Source organism: Sciurus vulgaris (genome assembly GCF_902686455.1).
Source record: "Sciurus vulgaris genome assembly, chromosome: 1".
NCBI lineage: Eukaryota > Metazoa > Chordata > Mammalia > Rodentia > Sciuridae > Sciurus > Sciurus vulgaris.
The window spans coordinates 140,296,323-140,310,683 of record NC_136461.1 but is presented as its reverse complement, the minus strand read 5'-3'; positions in this window follow the sequence as shown (position 1 = coordinate 140,310,683).

Below are 14,361 nucleotides of genomic sequence, written 5' to 3'. Positions count from 1 at the left end.
AACCGTATAGATTGGTTTGTCTCTGCAGAGCCCTAATGGCACTTTACACAGACTGCTCATTCATCACTCATGCTGCGTCCATCCTGCCCATGAATATTGACTTCCATTTGTTCCCAGTGGTTCTTCTGGAATTTATTGATGATGCCCGTAAATGCAAGAAAATGTGAACAATTGTTTTTTTCTGCTCATGTTAAATTTTCCATGTACTTTTTTAGAATCTTCATGCTAGAATCACTTTATTCCAAAAATGAGATCTGTTCCAAAGGTAGGTATACCTTGCCTTCCATACTCCACCACAGCAGTAGGTAAGGGTTTGAGGACAAGTGAGAAGAGCAGGCTGTTCAGGTAAAGATGTTCCATTGTTCAGCTAGATGCCACTACATCAGTGGGAGCAGGAGGACAATGGTGAGAAAAGCCTGTTGATGCTTCGAGCAATAGTCTGGAAAGCCCTGGAGGATGGGTGGCCACTCCTGGAGTTCTGCTTTACAGTGTGGAGAGAGCAGAGGCTGAAAGAGTGACTGAAGCAGTGTGTATGAATTAGGAAGAGGCGCTGCAGGAAAGAGCTAAAGGAAGGATTGGGTAAGCCTGGGCCTTGCTACATGGAAGAGACAGAAGATGTGTACCCTGCCCCAGCTTTCAAAGCCTTTCAATTCCAAGGCTTTTTAGAAAAAGGTTTTTACCTTCAGCATTTCTCATTCTCTTACTTATGTGAAATATTACAAATAGAATGAAAATGTTGGTATTAAGGGTCCATACTCATTTCCATTCAGCTAGATAACCCTAAGGGCCCACAGTTACATATAACTCGAGGCCTGGCACAAGATGTTTTACAAGGGCATATTAAGTGTCTCCTCATTTTCACAATGTAGAGTAGGGGAATCCTCAAAACCTTGTGCATAGGCTAAGATTCCATGGTTTTGAATTGTCCTGGAGAGCTTCTAAAAAAGCACAGAGACAACTACAGTGGAAGTCTACACATCCAGCACCTGACACACAGTAGGACCTCAGAGAGTGTTCTTACTTCATTTCTCTACCTCTCTGTGATAATGGAACACCTGCATATGTGCTGGGTCTCTCTTTTTTTATTGCACAGAATTGTGAGAAAATATACCATTATGGGAAGAGTTAAGAAAAAAAGAGCCATTCCTTAGAAAGAGAAGCTTTGTTATTTTGTTTGGAACTTTATTCCTCTTAACAATTTGTTTTTCTCAAATGAATTTTAAGTTTTTATTCCATGTGAAATTTTCATTCTAAGAATAGTTTAAAATTAACATTTTGCAATAATACCTGAGAAACACTAGATGTCAGGAGAGAACCAGCTAACCTAATGTTCTGCCTGTTGTGTTTGCATTCAACCATTTACAATAATAGATTTTAGGAAATTGCTAGAAACCTAAAAACAATGATTATGTTTATTTACATACAATTATTATGTTTATTTAAGTATTAATGATTGTATAAACATTGACTTATAGCTACAATCTGATGTTTGCCACTGTGATGAATGAGAAGGTCCTGAACAATTCAATAAAAATAAAGTGTCTATTAGGGGCCAGTTGCTTTCATATACATAAATTTGTGTATCATATATAAAATTCCTATTGCCTCTCTCCTGCTGCCAAACTGGAAAAAAATCTGGGCTACAGAAGTTTTTTCTGGATGTGCAAAAAGCCAGACCCTCATAGGATGAAAGATGTTGCTGGGGGAACCTTTAGAGGAGGCAATAAATTCTTGATCATCTCCTATAAAACTATGAGTGGAGAAGTGCTTTAAGTCAACATGGACATGGTTTATAACTGTACCCCTACAGAAATTTTTATCATAAGGTACTCTTAAACCTTGTCATGTTTTCTCCTTCAAATTTAAGGAAAAGTTTTTAATTATTAGTTTTCCTGTGAAATTTGTTTCTTTTTGCATAAATTTGGCATGATTTTAGATTTTCAGTTCTTTGGCATTTATTATAGTTTCTCATAAACCTAACAAGTCATTATCTAGATTGTCTTTAGAATTTGCAATATCACTTAAACATCTTTTGTTATAGTTAATTCAAGGTACACCCTATAACTCCCTGACAGGTTTCCTGGGAGAAACTCAAGGGTAAGGGAATTTAGATAATTATGGTAGGCAATGGGATTTATTATTCCCATTAATGAGTCCTAGACAATATTTGTTTTAGGTTAGTCACATTACTTGCAGATTATGCTGAATTGTTCATAAAGTCACAAGTCTTTCTTGACTAGTTCATGTGTCTTATCTTCTAGCTTCATAGTGGATAGGAGTACTCTTTCCCAAGAGTACCAGAATCAGAATGCCAAAGATCAAGTCCTACTTCTGCCACCATCCAGCTGCATAACCTTGGACAAATCTCATGAAACTAACACTGAGTACTTCAGATCCTTTGAAATCATCCTACAAGTTTTTAAACTGTAGATATTTTTATAGTCTCTGATAAGCTGAAAAATTATTTCATATACTTTTTATAAGGTTAAATAGCACAATAACAGTTTTCAACTTAAATTAGTGGAGTAATTTCACTTTTCAATAAGTAAATCTTTTCAATTTTGTAAAATAAATTAAGGATGGACCTTAAGATCTTTTTTCTACTCTAGTCAAAAGAATCTAAATTACTTGGTTCCTCTTTACTAGTCTCTACCCAGGGACAAAGGAGCTAATAGATAACACATGCAGATCTGTTGGTATAATTAAAAATAATGATTCACCCTAGCTTTGAGGGGAAATAGCCACATAAAACAAGTTTTGAACTTAGAATAGATTTCAGAACATTAACAATACAACAATTATATTTTTTAAAATATCATTCCTCTGGTTTTCTTTTTGCCCTTGGCATATTTTCACACAGTTTCAAATACAATTTGTGTGTTGCTTCTTTTGTTTAACTTGATTAAAAGCATGTTCCCATGTTGCTGCTTGGCCATCCCAACTGACAGGATCTTTGCCCTTTGGGAGGGTTGGATGGCTGAGATATTAAGGATTGGTCAGTGTAGGAGGCGGATGAGGAATTCTACTTGCCAAGGTTCAAAGTGGGGCAGTGAGGTAGATCTGAGCCAGAGTACACAAGTGGAATCAGAAAATGCAGGAACGAAAGGACCAGAACAAGTTAGGTACTGGAAAATAGGATTGAGTATTCGGGACTGAACCAAAGAAAGCTTCAAGTATGAAGCAAGTTTCAACAAGCCAGCACAGTCCAGAAGTGATCACAGTTCACTTATGGTGTTCAGAAGGGTGACAAGTGCGTGTCTCGCTGTCTTGGAGATATGGTAGCAAGGCTTACACTAATTATTTTCTGTAACTTCAAGACATCTGTAAATTTACCAGCATTTGTCCATTTTGGGCACATAGACTGGTTATCTGAATGCCAGCACAGAAGAACTCTTTAGCTCTTGTTCTCCCAAATCCTAGTTTGTGGGTTATCTGTAGGAATCTCCTGGGTTAAAATTGCTCTGAGCCACCAGCCACTGTGCGCGCCCCTCCAAATCTCTCTCTTTCCTGTTCTCTCTGTCCCTCTCCCAGCGGGTGTGAGGTAGGCAGGGTGTTTTTTTTTTGTCTTACCGTCTCCTGGGGCATGTGGGTCTCTGGGGCAGTCAGCCTAGCTTTGTGGTTCATTGCATGCTGTACAACATCAGGCTCCAGCTTCAGTCTTGGGCTCAGTCTCGTGGTAGGTGATTGGAGTTGAAAGTCCCCACATGTGGAGAAGACCACCCAGCCCAGCATTCACTGGACATGTTTAGTTGGAAGAGGCCATTTTTGCCTTATGCTTAAGCTATGGTCTCCAGTACAGCTTTAAAGAGTACTAAAGTGATAACTGTATTTTAATCCTTTCCTGTGTGGGGGGGAAGTTTGAAGAACTGAGCTTCCTCAGATTCCCTAATGTCTACAAAGGCAAATCACTTAAAGTTCTTTGCCCCCTTTTTCATAGGTTTCTTCTCAAAGTCTCAGAATGAGATCTGCTGCAGTGGTCTGAAATTGCTGCAGCTTCTTGGGGCAAGACCTCACTGCCCACTTGAGAATGCACCTACTGCACTTTCAGATGCTCCCCTGGCCCAGCAGGAGCCTCTTTGCACATAACTATGAAACTCCATATGATGTTTACCTAGTTCTTGCCACAGGAAGTGGTTCCAGGTCCAGATTGAGGGACCCTTAATCCTCTGGGATGTCAGGCAGTGTTTCAGAAGCTTTTATTGTGTAACAACTCTCCGTTCCCTCAATTTGGTGGTTGAAGATGACTACTTTATTTACTTTCTGCTTCTTTGGGTCTGCAGGACAGGCCTTGTGGTTTGCTGAGGGGATGACCCAGATCTTCCTAGAGCAAGTACGAAAAGTGCTCCATGCATCAAGAGGATCAATTCAATTCTGCATCTAGGAACTGTCTTTGTTCAAGTTTTGGGCCATTTAGATACTGTGGCCCCCTCACAATGTTGAGATATGTTATGGTTTGCATCTACGATGTATCCCAAATGCTCAAGAATTGAGCAAGTATCAGCTTGATACCCAGATGCAGCAAAAGTCAGGGCTTTTGGGAAGTGATTGGATGGATTATAAGGGCTCTGACTTCGTCAGGGATTAATCATTGATGGGTTCATAACTGAATGTACTATTAGGAGGTGATGGAAGCTATAGGAGATGAATCCCAGTTGAAGGAAATAAGTCACTTGTGGGCATGCCCTGGCAGGGTAAATCTTGTCCTTGGTCACTTCACTCTCTGCTTCTTGACTGCAATTAGGGAAGCATCTTTGCTTCACCATGTGCTCCCTGCCATGAGGTTCTGCCTCACCATAGTCCCAAAGCAATAAGGCCAAGGAACCATAGATTGAAACCATGACCCAAAATAATCTTTCCTCCTATAAGTTGATTTTCTCAGGTATTGTGTCACAGTAGTGAAAACTGACTAACAAGATAGAGGTGATAAAACTTGTCAGTCTAGATGTTGTCTTGTCAATCTGAAAGTTGACAATCTGCCCATCAATCACTTTTTCAAAATTTAGATTCTATTTTTTATTCAGGTAAGAGGAAGCCATTAGATCAGGAGACAAAGTTATTTAAAAGGTATTTTTTTATTCTCAGTTCCCAAGAAGAACTTAGGAGAATGGCATGCCACCCACACAGGTCATAGGAGGGACAATGAGGTGGGCAGCTATAGGCACAGTGTTGGGAACTCTGAGGAAGAGCCTGTGGTTTTTGTGGGAAGAATTGGGTGAAGCAGGCTAAGCAGGTTAAGCAGGTTGAAGATTGCCTGGTCTGCATAACCAGTTGTTTTGTGCCTGGCTCTGGGGAGATTAGATCAAAGGAATGATGTCCCTCATAGCATGCTGATAAAGGGGGAAGTGAGAGTGGGCTCTGAGCTGTTTCCTTTACTAATGGATGGCACACTGGCTTGCAGGACAGTTTATTATCTCTTAAGAATTAGTTAGCCCTGCAAGGGACAGTCAAGCATCTGATCCAGTCACCTATGCCTTCTAAGCCCAAACCTGGCTATGAGTCATGTTCTGATCTCCAAATGCCCCCCAGGAGGTTGTAACTTGGATTTATTTTCCTATTTACTTTCTCTTATAGTTATGAGAGTTGTGTGCCACCCTCAAAAAAATGGGAGAAGTCAACTCCTAGAGTGCAACGGTTGGTCCCCCACCCCCACCCCGCCCCCTCGTTCATTAGTAAAATGCCTCCATGAACAGTCCAGACAACTTCTCCTGGAGTCTTCAGTTTGTGCCTGGATTTTGGAGTCTCTGCTTCAGATCTGTTTATTGATCCTTATTTATAGACCAGAAGCCTAACAGAGCTTTCAGATTCACACCTTCAGCAATGAACACCTCATGAAGCACACGTCCACCTCTCTATCACCACAGTAGGAATGGAAGGGCACTTCCCTTTCACAAGAACTGTGGTTTTGCCCTGACTACTTCCTCACTTCCTCACTCACGTATACCTTGGATGGTATATGTCCTGCCTGCTGGTCACTGTCTAGGACAGCCAAAGGTCACTCAGAGGGATCCTGTAGATGCCTCTGACATATCACAGATTGGATATCAACCTTCCTTTTTTTTTTTTTTTTTGCTTTCCAAGTTCCTTACTTATAGCTTTTTCTAATTAATGACTGCATGTCAATGTCAAAATAGAAGCTGTTGAAATAGTGATCAAAATAACTTGAAATAATAGGTTGACGACAGAGATACTTTTCAAATTGAATTGCTATTCTCCTGTCTCTTGCTCAAATCTTACCATAATGCCTGCTTGCCCGGATGCAGAACATTGCTGACACAGACACAGTAGCTTCAGTTAAATGTTTGTCTTTTTATGGATGTCTATTTAGTCTTTTCTAAACATGTCAGTTGTTATAGATACTGATATCCAAATTCAATGGTGTTTATTTTTCCTCTCATTGTGTAAAAAGAAGCACAGTCAAGTCATGCAAACACGAGCTCATTCCCATGGGATTATTGTTCTTGTGTGACACTTTTGTTGCAGAACAATGGTGGAGGAGATGAAGTCTTAACTCACATCTTCATGTGGTCCACCTTCTGTTGGGGGCTTGAGGCTGCTGTCTGTGAGACATGCAGATCACAACCCTTGGGCTTACATAATATACTATAAGACAAAATATATAGTGGCAATATGTAATATTTAGTATGTGATATATGATATATAATAATATCTGTTATCTCATTTGATCAAGTTATATACTGTTTTATGTATTATTAGTATATAAAGTATTTATCTTTCCTTTTCTCAACTTATTAGTGTTGTTGCTAATCCAAGATTTGATGGGTTTGAAATTATGGATATCCTTGGCTATGTCTAGTTTTGATCCTAATTTGCAGGGTTGGGGAGGTACCGGGGATTGAACTCCCGGGGTCTCAAGCACTGAACCACATCCCTGACCCTATTTCGTATTTTATTTAGAGTCAGGGTATGATTACACAAATGGTATAAATCTAAATTGTGCATGACCATAGAAATGAAAAGATGTACCTCATTGTGTATAACGAATCAAGATGCAATCTGTAAAAATAAAAGCAAATTTAAAAAAGTAAATATAATAAAATAAAATAAAATAAAAGAAATTAGGATCAGCCAGGCACAGTTATGCACACCTCTAATCCCAGCAGCTGGGGAGGCTGAGATAGGAGGATCACAAGGTCAAAGTCAGCCTCAGCAGAAGCAAGGCACTAAGCAACTCAGTGAAAACCTTGCTCTTTGTGAACCCAGGGCTTATGTGCTTGCAAGGCAAGCACTCTACCAACTGAGCTCTATCCCCAGCCCAAACCTTGCTTTATAATTCAGCATTTTCCTCAGATAGTGATGCTATTTTCTTAGTGTCAAGTAACACCTTCCCGTTCAGGCTTCTATAAGATGAAACCTGGCTAGGATGGGCAGTTTATGACGATAATAAATTATTTTGTGCTGACATTTTTGTGCCCCCACCCCAACTCTTCATCTTTTGCATAATTTCTTTAGACTCTCCAAAATGGAATTACTGAGAAACTTGGTTCTTGATTGTCAAATTGCTTTCCATAAGGATCAAGGTAGTTGACAGTGTATCTGGTAATGCATCACTGCACTAATTTTACCAGAACCTTGATAGTCTCGACTATCATATTTGAATACTGTTATGATCTGAAGGTCTGTCTGCCTTCTTCTAAAGTTTGTATGTTGAAATCCTTATCTTACAGTGACAATATTAGGAAGTGGGTTTTTGGGAGGTGATTAGAGTGGAGCCCTCAGGAATAGAATTTGTGCCCTTATGAAGGAGACTGAGAGACACCCCTGGCCCTTTCTGCCATGAGAGGTTGAAATGAAAAGACAATTGTGTATGAACCAGGAAATAGGTCCTTACCAGACACCAAATCTGCTGGTGACTTCATCTTGGATTTCCCAACTTCAAAACTGTGAGTGATAAGTTTTTGTTGTTATAAGCCATCCAGTTTATGCCATTTTATTTTTATAGAAGTCCAATTGACTAAGACTTTCATTTTATACTAGTAAATAAAGAATGGTATATCAATACTTCTTTCATTTCTTTCATCATTAGTGATATTGAATGAGATCAAAATTTGTTTATCTATGAATGAACCATTCCTTTTGTTTTTTACTGTTTTTCTTATTTGGCATGTAGTTCTTTATATAACATTATTAACCCATTGTTTGTTACCTTTTTGGAATATTTTTGTTGAGTCTTCCTTAACTATGTGATTTTCCCCCCTTTGATGTAAAGGAATTTGCATCATGTGTTTAAAAATGTAGGTAATTTATCCTTCAATGTTTGTTTCATTTAACTTAGAAATTCCTTCCCTCTTTTTATTTCTATTTTTTTCTACTGATTTTCTTTTTTCTTTCTTCTTTTTTTTTTTTTTTTTTTTTTTTTTTTTGTGGTGCCAGGGATCAAACCCAGGGCCTTGTGCTTGCAAAGCAAGCACTCTACCAACTGAGCTAAATCCCCAGCCCTCTCCTGATTTTCTAAGGCATAATCTTTAAAAATTTTTTTTAAATTTTTTAATTTGTTCTAATTAGTTAACCAATGCTGATATTGGAGTTTTAAAGTTATGTTAGTAGCTAAATTTTTGTTCCATATTTACAGTTTTTCTAGTATAAACTTCCCCTTCCCCAATATTTCAGTGTTTTTAATAGAATATATGAAATTATTGTTACTATTATCTGTTTTCTGTCATCTATTTTATTTTCTTAATTTTTGCTTATTCTCATGTTAATACGTTTAGTTTAATTATAAAATACCCTTGAAATGTATTTTAATATAGATTTATTTTTCTCTTATTGGTTTTCTTTTAAATAGATTGTTGTGATATTCTTTTCTATTTCTATGTTAAGGTAGATTGGGGGATTATTTTCTCAAATTTATCTTTCCCGAGACATGGAATTTTTTGTAGTATAATAAGCCTATATATAATTTGAGAAAAACTCACATCCTTACAATATTTAGTTTTTTGATATAGCACTATACAATGTATCTTTTATATTTCTTAATTTAGTTAAAGTTCTTGAAAAACTTTTTATTTGAAAATAATTTCAGTGGTTTCATATACATTTCTCTTTAGTTTTAGTTATTTTATCATATAACCAAATTATCATATAACTGGTTAATTTCACAATGGGATTTATTTATTTATTTAACTTCTTTAATAGAATGTTTTGAATACACACCTTGGAAGCAGACCAGAGACCCTGCATCTTATAGAAGAAAAAGTAGGTCCAAACCTTCAACTTGTTGGCTTTAGGATCAGACTTCCTTAACAGGACTCTCATAGCCCAAGAAATAAAAGCAAGAATCAACAACTGGGATAGATTCAAACTAAAAAGCTTTCTCTCAGCAAAGGAAACTATCAGTAATGTGAAGAGAGAGCCTACAGAGTGGGAGAATATCTTTGCCACTCATACTTCAGATAGAGCACTAATCTCCAGAATCTATAAAGAACTCAAAAAACTCTACACTAAGAATACAAATAATCCAATCAACAAATGGGCTAAGGAAATGAACAGACACTTCACAGAAGAAGATGTACAAGCAATCAACAGATATATGAAAAAATGTTCAACATCTCTAGTAATAAGAGAAATGCAAATCAAAACTACCCTAAGATTTCATCTCACCCCAATTAGAATGGCGATTATCAAGAATACAAGCAACGATAGGTGTTGGAGAGGATGTGGGGGAAAAGGTACACTCATACATTGCTGGTGGGGTTGCAAATTAGTGCAGCCACTCTGGAAAGCAGGATGGAGATTCCTCAGAAAGCTTGGAATGGAACCACCATTTGACCCAGCTATCCCACTCCTTGGCCTATACCCAAAGGACTTAAAATCAGCATACTACAGAGATACAGCCACATCCATGTTCATAGCTGCTCAATTTACCATAGCCAGATTGTGGAACCAACCTAGATGCCCTTCAGTTGATGAATGGATAAAGAAACTGTGGCTTATATATACAATGGAATATTACTCTGCCATGAAGAATGATAAAATTATGGCATTTGCAGGCAAATGGATGAAATTGGAGGATATCATGCTAAGTGAGATAAGCCAATCTCAAAAAACTAAAGGACGAATGATCTCGCTGATAAGCGGATGAGGACATATAAGGGGGGGTACGAGGGTTTAGCGTTAGGGTTAGGGTTAGGTTTAGGGTTAGGGATAAGGAGGATGGTAAGAATGGAGGAAGGAAGGACTGTATAGAGGGAAAAGGGGTAGGAGGGGTGGGGGGAAGAGGAAAAAATAACAGAATGAATCAAACAACATTGCCCTATGTAAATTTATGATTTTTAATTAAAAAAAAAGTTCACAGCAAAAAAAAAAAATATATATATATATAATTTTTTGGTTGTGGATTAAGCTTTATTTTTATTTATTTATTTTTATGTGGTGCTGAGAATCGAACCCCGGGCCTCACACATGCTAGGCAAGCACTCTACCACTGAGCCGCAACCCCAGTTTAACATATACCTCTTGATTCCATCAAAATGAGATCTCTTTAGAAATTTTTAATGAGTTGTATTTTGGAAAGTGGGATAGAGACCTGGCTTCCTAGCATTCTACTCATTTTTGTCTGTGAATTCTATACCTGTTCTTTTTATTAAGCTATTTATTAATTCCAGAAACTTCTTAATTGATTCCTAAGGGCTCATTATATTTTGCTTATCAAACATACATATACATAAATATATAATGATATATATTACATATATATTATATACGATATATTAGACTAATTAATTCATATTTTCTACATATGTGCATTTTTCATATTCTATTTGATTTTTTCCCCTAGAAATAAAGGATTGAATGTGCCCATTAGTTAAGAGAGGCTGAATCAGTCTGATACTGAACAAGTATAATTAAAATAGTGTGGTTAAGGTTTGCAGATTCTGGCTTCACATTTCAAGAGGTGATAGAGTAATCACAGTAGGTAATTTTCTGGACCTCCTTATCCTAGCTATTTAGAGGTAGGTTCCATTGTGTGTGGATTATTGCTGCTCTCCTACTATAATTAAGCTTTTACGTTTTCTTTGCTTTCAAACAGAAAGGTCTGAAAAACCAAGTAGGGCCTTCTGGGTATCATGGAAACCATAAAAATTGTGCCCTTGCATTGAACTCTACCTCAAAGAAAGAACTGATGCCAAGCTAACGAGAGTGTGTCAAGGTATTACCAGCACAGGTCTCATCGCTTCTAATTATGGTCTCCAGAATGCTATGAACCTTGCCAGGACTCTGACTTGGGTCATTTGAATGTGTTTCCATCCCAAAGTCTAGCTGCTAATTTGGGTTTTTTGTTTTTTTTCTCTGTAGGATTTCTTGAACCATTATGACATAAAATTCATTTACTTTACTTCTTAAAAAAATTAAAGTTCTTGAAAAACTTTTATTTGAAAATCATTTCTTTTTTTTAGAGAAAATTCACATATTGAACAAAGAATTCCTTTATACCCTTCATCATAGTACTCAAATATTAACATTTTACACATTGTCATTATCATTATCTTTCTCTATGTGTTCGTGTATGTATGTATATGCATGACCACACACACACACATATTCTTTTTCTTAATCATTTGAGGTTAGATTGCAGATATATTACTTTTTCCTTCTAAATACTTCAATGTATATTTTCAAAAACAAGGACATTCTTTTCCATTAAAACTGTATCATTATCAATATCAACAGACCTTATTAAAATTTTACCAATCATTCCACTACTGTTTTGTATAGCAAATGAAAAGAAATATTGGGTCCAGGATTCAATCAGAATCACAGTTGCATTCAATTATCATGTTTCCATGGTCCCCCTTATTCTGCTCTTGTCTTTTTGTGACCATAATGTTCGTGAAAGTGTATTGGTGAGCTATTTTGTGAAAGCTTTCTCTTAATTCTATATCTGCAACTGATTCCAAAGGCATGACCTTTAACTTATAATTAGCTCTGGTTAGCTTAATTTTTCCAAGTCTCACCTGAAGACGTTAACCCTCAACTTATGACCAATGACCTTACACATAAGGTCAGAAACAAGGGAAGAGAATTGTCATTTGCTGAGCCCCTGCAGAGCCCGTTGTAAAGGCAGTTGATAAACATCCCATTTAATTAGCACATCCTCCACCTTTTCCTCACTGGACTGTGTTTAGTTCCTGAGAAGGAAGGACTGTAAGTTATTTATGACTCCTATGCCTAACTCAAAGCCTGAAACTTAAACTTTATTTCTTGAATGAAAGCATTTGAGTGTACAGTCTAAGAGGAGTACAAAATGCATCCTGTGCTCTCATGTGCATACGATCCATATCCCCTGCCTGAGACTGGTGCTGTCCCTGTGCCCTGTGTAGGTGGAAACTGCAGCATCACCCACTGTACCATGGCCCTCGCTGCTGTGGGCACTGGCCTGGTGACCTGACATTGTTGTTTGGATTTTGATATACAAAACCTTAATTTCTTTCTACCTTATAAACCAGAAAGAACCGGGGTAAAGCACATGAATTTCCAGGGACATTCAGACCATAGCAAATCCATGAACTCATATGACTGGCGACCATGTGATTCTGGTGACCACAGGCTCCAACCACTTCTAACACTCTTGTCACCACTGCTGTGGTGGAAGCCACCCTCATCACTCTGTGGAGTAGTGTCACAGCCTCTTTACCTGTCACCTGCTTCTGCTATTATTCCTCTGTAGCTCCTTCTAGAGAAAGAGTGATCCTTTGAAAACCTGGGTGCTGTAATATTACTCCCCTGCTCTGAATACTCCTTTTGATTCCAGACTCACTCAGAGTAAGCCCCAACCTCGCACACTGGCCTGGGAGTCTTCGGGGATCTGGCCCCTGAAGCTTTTCACTTCACTTCCACCCATCCCACCCTTTCTCCCTCCAGTCCAGTGCACTGACCACCTTGCAATGTGACTCATCCTCCACGCATGCTTCCACGTCCATCCCCTGTATTCACAGTTCTCTCAGACACAAGCAGCCTTCAACAGAGAGCTGCCTGGCTGTCTCACGCTTTCCTTCCTGCCTTTACCTAAATGTCACCTTCTCAGGGAGGCCTTTCCTGAGCACTCTACATAAAACAACAACTCTTGTCTTGGCAACTGCAGCTCTCCTTCCCTTGTTTCATGTGACTCCACAGCATATAAAACCATCTGACATCATTTTATTTACTTGCTCATGTAATTATTTTCTGACTCTTTACCTAGAATGCAATTTACATGAAGACAAGGATTTTATTTTGTCTTATATCACTGCCAGCGTGTGACTGGTACTGCATAAATAACTAATGAAGAGCTGTATATTCAATGCCAGAGAAACTCCTGACTGGGCTGAATGTGAATGAACAACCAAGTTCATGAGCACTTTACTTAAGGGTGGAATTACAGTATTTTTTAAAGAAAATTTTGACTACACTTAGCTTTTGCTTTATGTACTCACTTTTTAACTTATATGCTTGAATAGGATTTGACACCGATGTAGAAAATGGCTTCCATATGGCCACCCTATGGCTTCTTTCATAACGTAAATGACAATAACCTGGTGACCTGATCAAGCACTGAGGTCAATGACACCAAACTGAAAATTTGTACTGCATTCAAATGTCAATAATTCTACTCAAATAATATGAGGCTTTCTTGCTTCCAAGTCAAAATCCGACTCAATCCAGTAGCACATGCAGAGAGAAACCAAGAGTATGTTTCCAGAAAGCACTGAGTAATAATATAGGTCTTTGGATGAAATTTTTGTTTTATTTTTGATAAGATTATGGAGGAGGGGCAATTGCATCATCAAAAATACCCTAAGATTTCCTAATATACTCTCTAAATATCATTCTTTCTTTTTTCCTTCTCCGCTTCTTTCTCCTCCTCTGTCTATATCTTTTCTTCTCTTTCCACCTTCTCCTCCTCTTCCTTCAACTTTTCCTTCTCCTTCTCATCATACCCCTCCTTTTTTTTTTTTTTTAAGAAAAGAGCCCTCTTATTCAGTACACTGAAAATTATTAATAGCTAAGGTAACACTGCTCATGTATTATCTCTCCTTTTCCTATGACAAAGTAAAATCAAATGAGAGGATATAAATTCCTGATGTTTGGTGAATTATCCCAAATGATAAAGTCACAGCTGATGGATCTGGAACACTAACCTGTGGTTGAAGGATTGAAGGTAACAGCTCTTCTCACCCATGATGTTGTCACCAATGTGACCCTCAGGTGAAGCATAAGCTCCAAATACTATTACCTTGTTTTTCTTCTCATTTTTTAACTTAAACATCTTCAGAATTTGGTTTTTATGTTTAACTTTCTATTCATATCCCTTGCTATGTTTTCAAAATTAAAATTAAAAAGAATCTCTAGTTTGTGTTTATTAAC